The following is an 18,288-nucleotide window of genomic DNA, read 5'->3' as shown; positions in this document are numbered from 1 at the left end:
GTTGTTTGCTCCAATGGCAGGGATTGAGATGCTTCTCCCATAGAAGTCGAGAGTAGGTGCAGTAAAGTCACCAAGCACCTTCCTTGCATTGTTGGCATTGTTGTTTTCGGCTGCCATGGCTTCTTCTTCCTTGAAAAACTCTGTTAGGCCCTCTAGAGAGAATTGTGCTTTAGCTTCTCTTAGCTTTCTCTTCAAGGTCCTTTTAGGTTCAGGATCAGCTTGAACAAGTATGCCTTTATCTTTGCTCCTGCTCATATGAAAGAGAAGAGAACAAGAAAGTAGGGAATCCTCTATGTCACAGTATAGAGATTCCTTGAGGCGTCAGAGGAAAAGAAGAATAGAAGGAGGAGGTAGATAGAAGAGAATTCGAACTTATCAAGAGGGATAGAGTTTGAATTGCACCTTGAGGAGGAGTGTTAGTCCCTTAAATAGAAGGATGTGAGAAGAGGGGAAGAATTTTCGAAAACAAATTAAAAAGATTTTGAAATAATAAAAAGAAATTTGAAAATTTGATTGAGATTTTCAAAAATTAAGATTAGGAAAGAAATTAAGTGATTTTTGAAAAAGATTTTGAAATTAGAAATAAAAAAGATGTGATTGAGAGTTAATTTTGAAAAAGATGTGATTGAAAAGATATGATTGAGAAGATATGATTGAAAATCAATTTTAAAAAAGAAAGTTTTAAAATTAAAGTTGATTACTTGACTAACAAGAAATTAAAAGATATGATTCTTAAAATTTTAAAATTTGATCCTTTCTTAATAGGTAAGTAACAACTTGAAAATTTTGAAGTAAATCATTAATTATAGCAAGGATTTTTGAAAATAATAAAAAAATGGAAAGGAATTGATTTTGAAGAGATATGATTGAAAAGATATGATTTGAAAAAGATTTGATTTTGAAAAATTATGAAAATTTGAAAAATATTTGAATTAAAAACAAAATCTTTCCTCTAGTGTCCTCCTGGCGTTAAACGCCCAGAATGGCATCCATTCTGGCATTTAACGCCCAAAATCCTACCTTTTTGGGCGTTAAACGCCCAGCTAGGTACCCTGGCTGGCGTTTAAATGCCAGTTTTCCTTCTTCACTGGGCGTTTTGAATGCCCAGCTTTTTTTGTTTGATTTCTCTGCTGAATATTCTGAATCTTCAATTCTCTGTATTATTGACTTGAAAAGACATAGTTTTGAGAATTTTTTTGAATTTTTCAATGATGAGAAACAATCAAAATACAACTAATCTTAGGAAACTCAAATCAAACAAACAATGCATGTAGGACACCAAACTTACAAATTTTCATATAAGAGACACTAACAAATTGAGAATGCATATGAGAAACAACAAAATACACAAAATAAGAGAATTTAGAGATCAGAGCAATGAAATCATCAAGAACAACTTGAAGATCAATGAAGAACATAATGCATGAAATTTTCGAAAATTAGAAGTATGCAATTAACACTAAACTTAAAATTAGACACTAGACTCAAACAAGAAACATAAAATATTTTTTATTTTTATGATTTTATAAATTTTTTTGTGTTTTTCGAAAATTGAGTGGAAAAAAAAATAAAGGGGTTCAAAATTTTTAGTAAGAGTTCCAGGAATCATTGCAATGTTAGTCTAAGACTCCGGTCCAGGAATTAGACATGGCTTACTAGCCAGCCAAGCTTTCAATGAAAGCTCCGGTCCAAAACACTAGACATGGCCAATGGCCAGCCAAGCTTTAGCAGATTATTACTAACAACAGCAAAATTAATAGAAATCAACAAGCTCTTGTGATGATAAATTGAAACCTCGGTCCAAAAATTTAGACATGGTTTCACAACCAGCCAGACTTCAACAGATCATCATGAAACTCTAGAATTCATTCTTAAAAACTCTGAAGAACGAAATAGAAATTTTTTTTTTTGAATTTTTCGAAAAAAAATAAAATAAAATTACCTAATCTAAGCAATAAGATGAACCGTCAGTTGTCCAAACTCGAACAATCCCCGGAAATGGCACCAAAAACTTGGTGCACGAAATTGTGATCATCAACAATGGCACCAAAGGACTTGGAGCTCTTAAACGTGAATCACACTTTGTCACAATTCCGCACAACTAACCAGCAAGTGCATTGGGTCGTCCAAGTAATACCTTACGTGACTAAGGGTCGATCCCACAGAGATTGTCGGCTTGAAGCAAGCTATGGTCACCTTGTAAATCTCAGTCAGGCAGATTCAGATGGTGATGGAGAATTGATAATTAAAAGATAAATAAAACATAAAATAAAGATATAGATACTTATGTAATTCTTTGGTTGAAATTTCAGATAAACGTATGAAGATGCTTTGTTCCTCCTGAACCTCTGCTTTCCTATTGCCTTCTTCCAATCATTCATACTCCTTTCCATGGCAAGCTTTATGTTGGGCATCACTGTTGTCAATGGCTACTTCCCGTCCTCTCAGTGAAAACGTTCCAAATGCGCTGTCACCGCACGGCTAATCATCTGTCGGTTCTCGATCATGTTGGAATAGGATCCATTGATCCTTTTGCGTCTGTCACACGCCCAACAATCGCGAGTTTGAATCTCGTCATAGTCATCCCTTCCCATATCCTACTCAGAATATCACAGACAAGGTTTAGACGTTCCGGATCTCAGGAATGGCCGCCAATAATTCTAGCCTATACCACGAAGGTTCTAATCTTAGATTAGAAACCCAAGAGATACACATTCAAGCTTGTTTGCATGTAGAACGGAAGTGGTTGTCAGTCATGCGTTCATAGGTGAGAATGGTGATGAGTGTCACATAATCATCACATTCATCATGTTCTTGGGTGCGAATGAATATCTTGGAGAAGAAATAGACTTGAGTTGAATAGAAAAACAATAGTACTTGTATTAATTCATGAAGAACAGCAGAGCTCCACACCTTAATCTATGGTGTGTAGAAACTCTACCGTTGAAAATACAAAAGTGATAATGGAGGTCATTGGCTTCGGCCTCAGAGAGGGAACTAGAAGAACCAAGATGAAAATACAATAGTAAAAGGTCCTATTTATTGAGAACTAGTAGCCTAGGGTTTATAGAAATAAGTAATTAATGCAGAAATCTTCTTCCGGGCCCACTTGGTGTGTGCTTGGGCTGAGCATTGAAGCTTTTATGTGTAGAGACTTTTCTTGGAGTTAAACGCCAGCTTTTGTGCCAGTTTGGGCATTTAACTCCAGCTTTTGTGCCAGTTCCGACGTTAAACACTAGAATTCTTGAGCTGACTTGGAACGCCTATTTGGGCCATCAAATCTTGGGAAAAGTATGGACTATTATATATTGCTGGAAAGCCCAGGATGTCTACTTTCGAATGCAATTGAGAGCGCGCCAATTGGGCTTCTGTAGCTCCAGAAAATCCACTTTGAGTACAGGGAGGTCAGAATCCAACAGCATCTGCAGTCCTTTTTCAGCCTCTGAATCAGATTTTTGCTCAGGTCCCTCAATTTCAGCCAGAAAATACCTGAAATCATAGAAAAATACACAAACTCATAGTAAAGTCCAGAAAAGTGAATTTTAAATAAAAAGTAATAAAAATATAATAAAAACTAACTAAAATATACTAAAAACAATGCCAAAAAGCGTATAAATTATCCGCTCATCAGCTGGTTACAATTATTGTACGACTATAACATTCATTTGTTGATAATATATGTCTTTTCATTTTTTGGTTTGGTATAAGATGCACTAACACACAACATTTAAAATTATGCAGGGCAGTGCTGAAAACAATTTCGCTCACAACGATAATCAGTAATCATGAAGTTTTATATTTTGTAATGAAGTGTAAAGGAAGTAGATAATGTAACCCATGTTAGAATTGTAGTAATTCATGTATTAGGAAATTGCTAGTGGATGAGACTTTGATTTTTGCTATTTTGTTAGAGTATAACATGTGATCAAACACTTTTTCTATGACAAGTTTATTAAGCAAGGATTAGTTGATTTAAAATTAGTAGTCATCTTTTAAATTTTAAAATTATCTATGATTTTGTAAGGTTTATAAAAAAAAGAGTGCCAATAGGTACTGAACTAACTTACAGCCACGCTTTAAAAGGGTACCCATATTGTACAGTAGCAATCAATAGCCACGCTTTATAAGCGTCGCTGTAATTTAGTTCAGAACCTATTGGCACACTTTTAAAGCGTAGCCATATCTCCACTTGTTGCCACGCTTTGAAAGCATGGCAATATACGTTACAGTGGGCATCAAAAGCCACGCTTTAAAAGCGTAGCTGTATCTCATCTATTGGCACGCTTTAAAAGCGTAGCCATATCTTGCTAATGGCACGCTTTTAAAGCGTAGCTGAAAGAGCGAAAGATGGATGGTTTAGAAGTTATAGTAAATACTCGTTGCAAGTATAGTTACTAAACCAAGCAATCAACCTTTCTTACAAACGTTTTGGTTGTCACAAGTAACAAACCCCTTAAAATTGATAACCGAGTATTTAAACCTCGGGTCATCTTCTCAAGGAATTGCAGGGAAGTATGTTCTTATTATTGGTTATGGAGATTGTAAATTGGGGTTTCAAGAATGAGGAACAAGTAACTTAATGGCGGGTAAATTAAATGGCAATTAAAATAAATAAATAACTGCAAAGCAAACTTTTGGCAAGGTATGAGAAATTGAAAGTCCAGACTTAGTTATTCTTATCAACAACAATGAAAGTTGAATCTTAATTCCACTTAGTCAACATTTACTAAAGTAAAAGAAAGTCAAGGGACTAATTAGTTTGATCTTCGAATCCTATTTATTTCCTAAGAAAATGTTGGGATTATTGAAGCTCAGTTCAATTAGCAAAGATAACAGTTATCAATTATGTTGAGATAAGATAACTCCTGAGTTACTACTTTCTTAACCAAGGCCAAAAGAGGAAAAAGTAAATTTGCTGGAATAAAAATGCCTTCAGATGTAAAGCAACAATAACATAAATTAAAGAAAGCAATCATGAATTGAAATACCTCAAATAACATTAATAAGGGAAATTATAATCTAACATGAAGAGTTCATAAACTAAATTAGAAGAATAAATAAAAATAAAGAACCTGGGATTGAGAGTCACTCCTAAAACTAAGAGAAGTCCTAAATCCTAAGAGAGAGAGGAGAGAACCTCTCTCAAAACTAGATCTAAATCATGGAAAGTAACTAAATTGGCGGGCTCTCCTGAATGGATGCATTCCCTCACTTCATAACCTCTGGTCTATGCCTTCTGGACTTAGATTTGGGCCAAAAAGGGCTTCAGAAATCGCTGGGAGCATTTTCTGCAATTTCTGGTGTGTGGCCTCTGTCACGCGTCCGCATGGGTCACGCGGTCGCGTCGTTCAGAGCTCTTCCTTGCTACGCGGTCGTGTCAATCATGCGACCGCATCATATTCGTTCTGCTTAAGGCGCGCGGTCGCGTTAGTCATGCGGCCGCGTCGATGTTGATTCGCGCTTGGCACGCGATCGCGTCGTCCATGCGATCGCGCGGATGCCAGATTCTTCAAGGACTCCGTTTTGTGCTTTCCTTCCATTTTTGTATGTTTCCTTTCCATCCTTTGAGTCATTCCTGCCTTAGAAGATCTGAAACTACTCAACACAATAATCACGGCATCGAATGGAAATAAAAGTAATTAAAATAATTAATTTTAAAGCATAGGAAACATGTTTTTCACAAGCATCACATAATAAGGAAGGAGAAGTAAAACCATACAATTAATATGAATAAGTGGGTGAAGGATTGAATAAATCACTCAAATTAAGTACAAAATATATCATAAAATGTGGGTTTATCAACCTCCCCACACTTAAACAATAGCATGTCCTCATGCTAAATCCAAGGTAATAAGTAAGGTTAAAGTGATGGGATGTCATGCAATGCAATCTAATCTAAATGCAACTACCTAAATGAATGATGCATCGTGCAATTCTACTTTATTCACTCATATATAAAGCTTACAGGTAGTTAATTTAATTCACATTCTCAAGGAATCACATATGTATATATAGCCAAGCCTTAGACTATCAATAAGCATTTTTACAATTGAGATAGGAGAAAAAGCATTTTGTGAACTTGCAAGACAATTAGATAATTCAAACAGAAATAAATGTTAATGAGCTATTGAATCCTCACTGGATTTGTGTTTACTCTCTGGTCACTCAGTGTTTATTAGGTTAATCACTCTATTCCTCTTTTTATTCTTCCTTTCTATAACTTTGTTCTTCATCTAACCAATCAACAATTATAGAATACAGTCATACCAAAAATCATGAGGTCTTTAATTAAGGTTGTAATGGGGCCAAGGTAAAGGTAAGGATATATGTATAAGGCTAAGTGAGCTAATAAGTGAATCCTTAATTAGACTAAGATCTCACCTAACATACATGCTTAGTAAAACAAAACTTCTTTACCTATTTTCCCATATTTCCCACTTTTGGATGTTACATGCTCATGTTTCAACTTTTGTTCTTATTCCATGTGCATTGCTTTTATTTTTGCATTTGGAGAATTCTTTTGTATCCCCTTTATTAAATACTGAAAATTTTTTTTAATGCACATGGTAATTTAATCACTTTGATTTCTCATGAGCATGCTACCCAAAATTTTTAATTTGAGTTATTTTATTCCTTTTAACTTTTCTACCTTTTGTTTTTATCATCCATGTTCCCAATAGGTTTCCCACATTTTAAACTATTCATAATTCTCTATCTTAAGCTAACCAAGGATTCAACTTGGGATTTTATTTTGTTTTTCTGCTTAAGGCTAGTAGTGTGGCTAATAGAATAAAAGGGGATTTAAAGGCTCAAGGGGGGCTAACAAGGGTGATGTGAAATGTAGGTTAATTTGGGATAAGTGAGCTAAAATCAAATGATGGCCTCAATCATTCTTTTGGTATGTATCTATATTCTATATTCTATATTCTATAATTGGACATATAGATTAAAACAAAGTAAAGAACATCAGAATAAACAAGAAGGGCGGAACACACAGGAATAAAATTTATGGTTTAAATGTAACCATACACTTAAGCTCAAAACTCACAGGCTATGTGTTTCGCTTGTTGCGACGCTCCATCTGGTCAAGTCGTCGAAACAAGCGGTGCACCAGATGATAGACAGGCTCTGTGGCAGGTGGAGGTGCAGTGGTGGTGGCAGGGGTAGGTGGTGCAGCAGTGGAGGAAGAGGGACCGGAAGATGGTGTAGCTGTATCATCAGCAGTGGCAGTTAGGAATGGAGGTTTGTAGCCCAAGGCCAGGAAGTTCCTGCTGTGCGGGATAAGCTTCTTGCACTCTGCAGCAGGTGGCCTCTCATCAGCATCCTCCCATGGCACGTCAGCTCGACGGCCCAGCTGTGTAACCAGATAGGGAAAGGGAAGAGTGCCGCGGACGTGGACCCTGGCCATATAGTGCCGGATAAAGCGTGGCAGGTACAAGTCCTTGCCCTCCATCACACACCAAAGGAGGGCGATCATAGCGGCTGGTATCTCAGTCTCGTGAGTACTCGGCATAATGTAGTTACTGAATATCTGATGCCATATCTGAGCCTCATCGTTCAGGTAAATCCGCTTGATCCCTTTGGGCATGGTGGTGTTCTGACCCATGATCCAAGGAACTGTCGGGTCAAGGGCGATCCTTGCCTTTACTGTGTCCCAGTCAAATCGCATATAGCGCATATCCTCCTCAGCTTTTTGATAGCCATCTGTCTGATTAGTCTTACGCAGAAGCTTCAAAACCTCTTCTATTGCCTCCTCAGTAACTAGAATCTGCTTCCCTCTGAGGTTCACTGTATCTAGGGAAGTTTTGAAGTAGTTGCAGTAGAATTCCCTAACCCAAGATGCATTAACCTCAGTCAGAGGTTTCTCCAGAAAGAACCAGCCTCTTTGTTTGATCTGATCAGAGGTATATTGCTGGAGTTCTTCTGGGATCTTCAAAGTCCACTCCAGGTATAGGTTCCTGGAGTTTGCAAACACCGGATACTTCAGCTCACAGTATCGGTTTGCAAACTTTACTAGGTCAGTGGCGGGAAGTAGCTGGTCGGCCTTCTCTTGCGGGGTAAAGACTTTCTCCCGGAAGGAGGCATCATGCATGAGGTCGATGATAGACACGGAGGCTTCGCCTCTTTTCCTTTTGCCAGTAGTGGCCTTGCCTTTTCCCCTTCTCTGGGAATCTGACATCCTGAAAAACAGAAAACTAGGATATAATAAAAATAAGAAAGCAAATAGGCAAATAATCAAAGAAAACACAAAGTGGCAAAGGAGCAATAGGATAAAGAATATGAGTTAAGTAAAATGTGCATTTAGGATTGTATATGAGTGAAAAGTCTGAAAAGAAGAAATCACAATCCAAAATGTAATTGAATGCGAGTTAAATAGAAAAATTAACATCACGCCTTGGTTAGAATGTTAAAAGAAAGTGAAAGAAAAGCAAAAAAAAAAAGGGTGCGCGACGCGACCGCATCATCCATGCAATCGCGTCAAATGGCGAACTACACTTCCCACGCGATCGCGTCACCCACGCGACCGCGTGACCTGGAGATCGGCGTAAAGATCCAACCTCCAGAGAGTTGGGCTGGAATCATGCGGCCATTGTGCGTCTAGCACAAAATGGCCCACGCGATTGCATGTCCCATGCGATCGCGTCACTTGCACACAATCAATCCTACGCGACCGCGTGAGCGACGCGACCGCGTCGCATGGATTGCACGAACACCCCCAAGGAGACAGAGAGTTGCATTGAAATGACACTGGATTCGTGTGTTTAGCACAAATTCCAGCGGCGCGATCGCCTGCCCCATGCGATCGCGTCATTTACTCTTTTTGCCCTCCGCGCGATCGCGTCATCTACGCGATCACGATGTTCCTGTCTAGGCTAGTTAGACATGCATGTTGTAGTGGATTTTAGGTTGTTAGGTAGCCTAGGATGTGGTTAGTGGATTTAGGTCTGTTTACTTGCACTGTTCATGTTTCTATTTTATCAAATTTGTGAATCTGCTGCTGCTGTGATCTTGTTCATATGCTGTATTTCTTGTATATTACTGCTCTTTACACTGAATTTTCATGCTTATATTCATTATATGTAACTGCAGCTTGAATTGTTTTAATTCATATGAGCTGTTTGATTGCTGTTTATTTTCCGGAAAAATCCAATTTTAGCCGGAATGCTGCCCAAAATTTTTTATAAATCTTTTTGACTTTCATTCATGTTTTGATTTTGGAATCTTGAACTCTGTTTTCCTCTGCTTTAACCAAACCATTCATGAATGCCAGGGCATGCATTCTTATCTTCTTTGATTTCCTGGTTCCTAAACTGCAATTTTGATGTTTGATTCCTATTTTTGCTTTCTTTATCTCTATTTGAATCATCATCAAACTGTTTTACTTGTGTGAATATGAGTTACCTATAGCTTCCACCTGTGATTACTTGTTACTTGGACTATTTTCATTATGCCTCTTACTTTAACCCATTTTTCACTAACTCACTAATTTTAACTCTAACCAACCTAACCGTTTCAAAATTTCTTTTTTTTTTTTTTTGCTTTTCTTTCACTTTCTTTTAACATTCTAACCAAGGCGTGATGTTAATTTTTCTATTTAACTTGCATTCAATTACATTTTGGATTGTGATTTCTTCTTTTCAGACTTTTCACTCATATACAATCCTAAATGCACATTTTACTTAACTCATATTCTTTATCCTATTGCTCCTTTGCCACTTTGTGTTTTCTTTGATTATTTGCCTATTTGCTTTCCTATTTTTATTATATCCTGGTTTTCTGTTTTTCAGGATGTCAGATTCCTAGAGAAAGGGAAAAGGCAAGGCCACTACTGGCAAAAGGAAAAGAGGCGAAGCCTCCGTGTCTATCACCAACCTCATGCATGATGCCTCTTTGCGGGAGAAAGCCTTTACCCCGCAGGAGAAGGCTGACCAGCTACTTCCCGCCACTGACCCAGTAAAGTTTGCAAACCGATACTGTGAGCTGAAGTATCCGGTGTTTGCAAACTCCAGGAACCTATACCTGGAGCGGACTTTGAAGATCCCAGAAGAACTCTAGCAATATACCTCTGATCAGATCAAACAAAGAGGCTGGTTCTTTCTGGAGAAACCTCTGACTGAGGTTAATGCATCTTGGGTTAGGGAATTCTACTGCAACTACTTCAAAACTTCCCTAGATGCAGTGAACCTCAGAGGGAAGCAGCTTCTGGTTACTTAGGAGGCACTAGAAGAGGTTCTGAAGCTTCTGCCTAAGACTGATCAGACAGATGGCTATCAAAAAGCTGAGGAGGATATGCGCTATATGCGATTTGACTGGGACGCAGTAAAGGCGAGGATCGCCCTTGACCCGATAGTTCCTTGGATCATGGGTCAGAACACCACCATGCCCAAAGGGATCAAGCGGATTTACCTAAACGATGAGGCTCGGCTATGGCATCAGATATTCAATAACTACATTATGCCAAGTACTCACGAGACTGAGATACCAGCCGCTATGATCACCCTCCTTTGGTGTGTGATAGAGGGCAAGGAGCTGTACCCGCCACGCTTTATCCGACACTATATGGCCAGGGTCCACGTCCGCGGCACTCTTCCCTTTCCCTATCTGGTTACACAGCTGGGCCGTCGAGCTGACGTGCTATGGGAGGATGCTGATGAGAGGCCACCTGCTGCAGAGTGCAAGAAGCTTATCCCGTATAGCAGGAACTTCCTGGCCTTGGGCTACAGACCTCCATTCCTGACTGTCACTGCTGATGATACAGCTACACCATCTGCCGGTCCCTCTTCCTCCACTGCTGCACCACCTACCCCTGCCACCACCACTGCACCTCCACCTGCCACAGAGCCTGTCTATCATCTGGTGCACCACTTGTTTCGACGACTTGACCTAGCGACGCTATGAGCACCTGAAGCTGATGATACGATCCGGCGACATCCCCTCCGAGCCTGACACACCATCCGAGGCATCTGAGGAGGAGGCGGATGTGCCCGAGGTAGAGACCCATCCCCAGGGAGTGGAAGAGCAGGCAGACACCCAGCAGGCAGCACCCCGGCAGATCCAGGCAGCAGATCCTGAGATCCCCATTCAGACAGCCCCTCCTCTCCAGTAGTCGGACATTCAGCCAGCCACCACAGAGACACCAGCTACCATCCCTTCCAGTGATGACACCCCTTCACACCCTGCTTGAGTGAGCATTAGGGACGATGCTTCATTTTAAGTGTGGGGAGGTCGCCATCTCAGGCGTATTATCTTGGTGAACCACTACAGACTCTTTTTCTTTTATTTTGGATATTTTTTTGTACTTTTCTCTTTATTTTTATTTTTATTTTTTGAGTATTTATACATTGCTACTTTTATGTATTTTTACTCTATTTCAGCATTTTGCATTTTTAGTTCATATTTTAGCTACTTAGTTGCAATTCTAACTTATTACTTATAGAAATTGTGGATTGATTAGTATAGTTTATCCTTTTTTAGCATAAGATAACTCAGAATAGATTGAAAAGAAAAAGGAAGTAAACTAGAGACTTTAACAAAATCAAAACAACCCACACCTTGTATATATAGCATTACATGTTAGTTAACAACATTTCATCATGGAGAAACACTAGAACTTTAAAGCCATTCAATATAAATTTTACATTGAGAATAATGAGAATTTTTAACTAAACATGCATGACATACATAAGTGATAAATGATTTTTGAGCTAGAGAACACATAGCCTGTGAGTTTTGAGCTTAAGTGTATGGTTACATTTAAACCATAAATTTTATTCCTGTGTGTTCCGCCCTTCTTATTTATTCTGATGTTCTTTACTTTGTTTTAATCTATATGTCCAATTATAGAATATAGAATATAGAAGATAGATACATACCAAAAGAATGATTGAGGCCGTCATTTGATTTTAGCTCACTTATCCCAAATTAACCTACCTTTCACATCACCCTTGTTAGCCCCCTTGAGCCTTTAAATCCCCTTTTATTCTATTAGCCACACTACTAGCCTTAAGCAGAAAAATAAAATAAAATCCCAAGTTGAATCCTTGGTTAGCTTAAGATAGAGAATTATAAATAGTTTAAAATGTGGGAAACCTATTGGGAACATGGATGATAAAAACAAAAGGTAGAAAAGTTAAAAGGAATAAAATAACTCATTAAAAATTTTGGGAAGCATGCTCATGAGAAATCAAAGTGATTAAATTACCATGTGCATTAAAAAAAAATTTCAGTATTTAATAAAGGGGATACAAAAGAATTCCCCAAATGCAAAAATAAAAGCAATGGACATGGAATAAGAACAAAAGTTGAAACATGAGCATGTAACATCCAAAAGTGGGAAAAATATGGGAAAATAGGTAAAGAAGTTTTGTTTTACTAAGTATGTATGTTAGGTGAGATCTTAGTCTAATTAAGGATTCACTTATTAGCTCACTTAGCCTTATACATATATCCTTACGTTTACCTTGGCCCCATTACAACCTTAATTAAAGACCTCATGATTTTTGGTATGACTGTATTCTATAATTGTTGATTGGTTAGATGAAGAACAAGGTTATAGAAAGGAAGAATAAAAAGATGAATAGAGTGATTAACCCAATAAACGCTGAGTGACTAGAGAGTAAACACAAATCCAGTGAGGGTTCAATAGCTCATTAACATTTATCTCTGTTTGAATTATCTAATTGTCTTGCAAGTTCACAAAATGCTTTTTCTCCCATCTCAATTGTAAAAATGCTTATTGATTGTCTAAGGCTTGGCTATATATACATATGTGACTCCTTGAGAATGTGAATTAATTTAACTACCTGTAAGCTTTATATATGAGTGAATAAAGTAGAATTGCATGATGCATCATTCATTTAGGTAGTTGCATTTAGATTATATTGCATTGCATGACATCCCATCACTTTAACCTTACTTATTACCTTGGATTTAGCATGAGGACATGCTATTGTTTAAGTGTGGGAAGGTTGATAAACCCACATTTTATGATATATTTTGTGCTTAATTTGAGTGATTTATTCAATCCTTCACCCACTTATTCATATTAATTGCATGGTTTTACTTCTCCTTCCTTATTATGTGATGTTTGTGAAAAACATGTTTCCTATGCTTTAAAATTAGTTATTTTAATTACTTTTATTTCCATTCGATGCCATGATTAGTGTGTTGAGTAGTTTCAGATCTTCTAAGGCAGGAATGAGTCAAAGGATGGAAAGGAAACATACAAAAATGGAAGGAAAGCACAAAACGGAGTCCTTGAAGAAACTGGCATCCGCGCGATCGCATGGACGACGCGATCGCGTGCTGATAAACCACTATTTCATGGTTTATCTTGTGCTCAATTGAGTGGATTTTATCAACTCTTTACCCACTTATTCATAATATTTGCATGGTTTTATATTTCCTTCCTAATTATGTGCTTTGATTGAAAACATGCTTCTTTGATCTTATATTAAATCCTCTCTTATTACCATTAGATGCCTTGATATGTGTGTTAAGTGATTTCAGATATTATAGGGCAGGAATGACTCAGAGGATAGAAAGAAAGCATGCAAAAGTGGAACGAATACAAGAAGTTAGAGAAATTGCTAAGCTGTCCAGCCTGACCTCTTCGCACTCAAATGGCTATAACTTTAGCTGCAGAGGTCCAAACGACGCGGTTCCAGTTGCGTTGGAAAGCTAACGTACGGGGTTTCGATTTGATATATAATATGCTATAGTTCCCCTGACACTAGGTGACGCGACCGCGTGATCCATGCGGCCGCGTCGCAGTGACGAAAATCAACACAGTTGAATTCGAGACCAGCGAATTCTGGGCTGTTTTTGACCCAGTTTGCGGCCCAGAAAACACATATTAGAGGCTATAAAGTGGAGGAATACATCCATTCATGAGGAGGCTCTCATAATTCATAATTTTAGGAGTAGATGTAGTTTTTAGAGAGAGAGGTTCTCTCCTCTCTCTTAAGATTAGGATTTAGGATTTCTTAGTTTTAGGAGTGACTCTCAATCCCAAGTTCTTTATTTTTATTTATTTTTCCAATTTAATTTATGAATTCCCATGTTATGATTTGAACATTTTATTTAATATAATTCGAAGTATTTCAGACTTATGATTGCTCTCTTTAATTTATTAATGCCCTGTGTTTATCCAAATTATTTTCATTCAAGTAGATTCTCTTCCCTTTTGGCTTTGGTTGAGTCATTGGAGACACTTGAATTATCAAACTCATTGTTGATTGAAAATTGGATTTCTTCATCTCATTAATTCATGTTCCAATAACTCTAGCCTTTCTCAAGGAAAGACTAGGACCTGAGGAATCAGAATTAATTCATCCACTTAACTTACCTTCATAGTTAGAGGTTAACAAGTGGGAGAAAAATCCAATTCTCATTACAATTGATAAGGATAACCAGGATAGGACTTCCAGTTATAATACCTTGCCAAGAGTTTATTTTACAGTTATTTATTTATTTTACTTGTCAATTAAATATACCTGTGCCCATTGCCCAAACTCAACATTCCCCAAAAACACACTTTTTCATAATCAATAATAACACCTCCCTGCAATTTCTTGAGAAGACGACCCGAGGTTTAAATACTCGGTTATCAATTTTAAAAAGGGGTTTGTTACTTGTGACAACCAAAACGTTTGTACGAAGGGATTTTTGTCGGTTTAGAGACTATATCTACAACGCGACTATTTTTATGACATTCTTTACTGGCGAAAATCCTAACGTCAAAATGGCGCCGTTGCCAGGGAATTGCAAGCGTGTGCCTTATTATTGGTTATTGTAAATATTTTTTGCTTTTGTTTTCATTTTTGTTTTTATTTTTGTTTTTTTTTTCATAAATTAAGAGGTTATTGGTTTTTATTACAAAATTTTTTAAAAATTTGTTCTTAGTGTTCATCTTGATCTTCGAGTTGTTCTTCGCGTTTATCTTGACCTTCAAGTTGTTCTTAGTTATTTTTAAAATTTTTATCTTATCTTATCTTATTTCAAAAATCAAATTTCAAAATTCAAATTTAAAAATTTTCAAAATTTAAATTTAAAAATTTTCAAATTTCAAATTTCAAAATTTAATTTTCAAATTCAAAATTTAAATAACCTTTTAATTTCAATTTGTTTTTATTTTTTTAATTTTTATTTTCTACTATGAACTCTCACCCCTTTGGCTATGAGTCTAGTTACAATAATGTTGCAGGAAGAAGAAATTACAATGAGAACAGGCATCAAGGTTGGAACAATCAAAGATGGGAGGAACCACAAGGATTTGATCAACCCTCATGGCAACAACCACCTCCAATGGACTATCAACAACTACCACCATATGCCTATGAACCCTTTCCTCAACATAACTTTGGACCGCCACACTCACAAGCCCCTTTCCGCCATTCACCTCCATATGACCCTAACCCTCAACCACCTTATGAGCCATATGAACCATATATAGAACCACCCCAATTCCAACCCAATTACTCACAAGAACCACCACTTCAATATTCACCATCTCCATATCCATCAATCCAAGAGCATTATGATCCTATTTATGAAAACCGAGTGCATCAAGAGGCAAAGGATCGTCTCAAGGAAACAGTGGATCGATTTCAGGCAACCACTCAACAACTGGGGCAAGTATTAATTCAATGGGCTTCTAGACGCTTAAATACACAAGGATCAGCCACAGCCCCATGTGGACAGTCTAGTGAAGAGCATAGCATAAAGGAGATACCAGAAACTCCAGTGGACAAGGCAGAGCATGAATTCATACTAGAACAAGTAGAAGAAGCTATCATTGTTCAAGAAGAAGAGTTGGTTGAAGACTTAGGAGATGCAGAACCTCCATGGGAAAGACAAGACATAGAGCCTCCTTCCAAGACGGTTGAAATTGATGCTGAAGAGGGTGTACAACCTCCAAAGCATATCATAGTTGAAGACTTGGAAGAGGTCGATCAAGAGATGGAGATTCAAGAAGAAGAAGCACAACCTCCCATGCCCTTGGAAAGCAATGAAGAGGAGATTGAATTGAAAGAGAGCTACCAAGAGGAAGATGTTGAAATTGAAGAAGTTTGCAAAGAGGTGGTAATTATCAGAGAAGAGCACAAGGGAGTGGAGCTTGCAATTTCATTAAAAATACCTCCCCCTAAGTTGCCATCATCCTTCACAACATTCAAGTGGGTAAAATTCATATCCCATAGCTTTGTAATCCCACTTCAATATGGGCTACTGGAGACGGATGGTCAACTTAGAGCTCTTTGTGGCATTAAGAGTAAGAGGAAGATGGTCAGTGGTAAGAATTGTCCTGCAAGGTTCATTATGGTTGGAAGCTTTAAGTTTAAACGCAAAGGTTGGTGTAAAGCTCAACTGAATGGGTCTAGAAAGTTGTTTGGCCGCTTTAGTGAGAATTCAGATTGCTTGCTACCCGGATGGAATCATGATAATCAACACAAAGATGGGTGTAAAAGCAAGATTTAGGATCCTGGAATCTGTTCTGACATCCAACACCCCGGGAGCCTAAGAAACTTTTTGAAGCTGCTCAAGGGTTTTACATGCCTAGTTTGGGACCCCGGAGGTTACTGGAATCACAAACACTGGTGAAGATTCCTGGATGAGTTCAAGCATAAGCCACCATAACAGGAAGCTCATCAAATGTCCAACTTAAGGACTTTAACTAAAAGTGCTAGGTGGGAGACAACCCACCATGGTATGATCGTCCTTTTTCATTTTTATTTAGTTTTATTTGTTTTTGAATTTTATTTTATTTTATTATATTGAACCTGGAGTTTTGCATCACATTCATATTAACACTGCATTCTGCATCTTTTCAGATTAAAAAAAAAAAGAAGCGAGCACGCGACGCGACCACATCAGCGACGCGTCCGCGTCGCAAGGAGATGGGAGACAATATTAATATGAACAGAGAGTTTCGCAGGAGCAACGCTGGAGGCGTGCCAATGGCACAAATCACCCCACGCGACCGCGTTACTGACGCGACCGCGTCACCTGGGAATAATGGCCTCCCACGCGACCGCGTCACCCACGCGGCCGCGTGACCTGAAATCGGCGTAAAAAGGGTGCATGGCCGAAAGTTGTGCTGGAGTTGGGCTGGACTCGTGCTGGCAGCCCAAGCCCCCCACGCGAACGCGTGCCCCACGCGTCCGCGTCATATTGAAGATAAGGCCATTCACGCGATCGCGTCACGCACGCTATCGCATCATCCTGGATTTTGGCAATACTATGTTTTGAACAGAGAGTTGTGCGACCGCGAGGCTGCACTCGCGCCACTAGCACAAATTGAGTCACGCGATCGCATGCCCTACGTGTCCGCGTCATTCAACCTTATCGCGTACCATGCGACCACGTCACCCACGCGACCGCGTCGCCAGCGTCGCACAACCTATCCAGATTAGTGCCAATTTTTTTATCTTTTCTTCCCTAATCCTTATTTCTTCTATCTTTTCTTCTTTCTTCTTTCTCTCTTACTTTATTTCTTTCCCTTCTCATTTCTCTTATCTTTTATTTTGTTTTTATTTAATTTGCATACTTTCATTCATTGCATTTTAATTTTGTGCATATTTTTATTTTCTTTTCTAAAATTATTGGTGTTCAAATGTTCTTATTCAACTGTTATATCTTTTCTGATATTATCTTGGTGCTTGTGACTTGTTTTATTCTGGTTAGATAATATTATTTAAATCAATGCCAATCTTTTACACCTGTGTTACTTTTACATTGACAAAAATTTATATTATCTCTCCTTACCCACACTCTCTTCCCTATTGTTGCAAATTTTTGCACTCTTGATTTGCCACGTATTTCTATTGTTTTCTCATTTGCATGTTGTAGCTACCATGTAATTGAGTCCCTCAATTTTGGCATTAACCCATACTTCTTTTATTTTCTTATCTCTATTTCTGGGTTACTCTTCTTCCCTTTTTCTTTCAGGATGGCCACCCAGAAGGGAAGCAGAAGACATTTTACATGGGGAGACAGACAAGTCCATCAGCACAATCCTTAGAGAAAAGCAACAAGTTGAAACAACCCATCCACCTGTAAATCTCAGCATACACCGAGGACGGTGCAATCTTTAAGTGTGGGGAGGTCGATACCGATCTCCATGGGTTAGTACTTTCTTGTCTCAAACACCAATGTTTAAATTTTCTTTGTAGATTAGTTATTGCATTTGCATATTTGTTTGATTTTTGCATATTTTACCACTTGGTTAAAATAATATTTTCTTTTTCAAGAAACCTTTTAGAGCATTTCACTAATTTGAATAAAATTTTT

The sequence above is a fragment of the Arachis ipaensis genome, chromosome B07 (genome assembly GCF_000816755.2).
Source record: "Arachis ipaensis cultivar K30076 chromosome B07, Araip1.1, whole genome shotgun sequence".
In the NCBI taxonomy this organism is placed as follows: domain Eukaryota; kingdom Viridiplantae; phylum Streptophyta; class Magnoliopsida; order Fabales; family Fabaceae; genus Arachis; species Arachis ipaensis.
Note: the sequence above shows the minus strand (reverse complement) of the source record.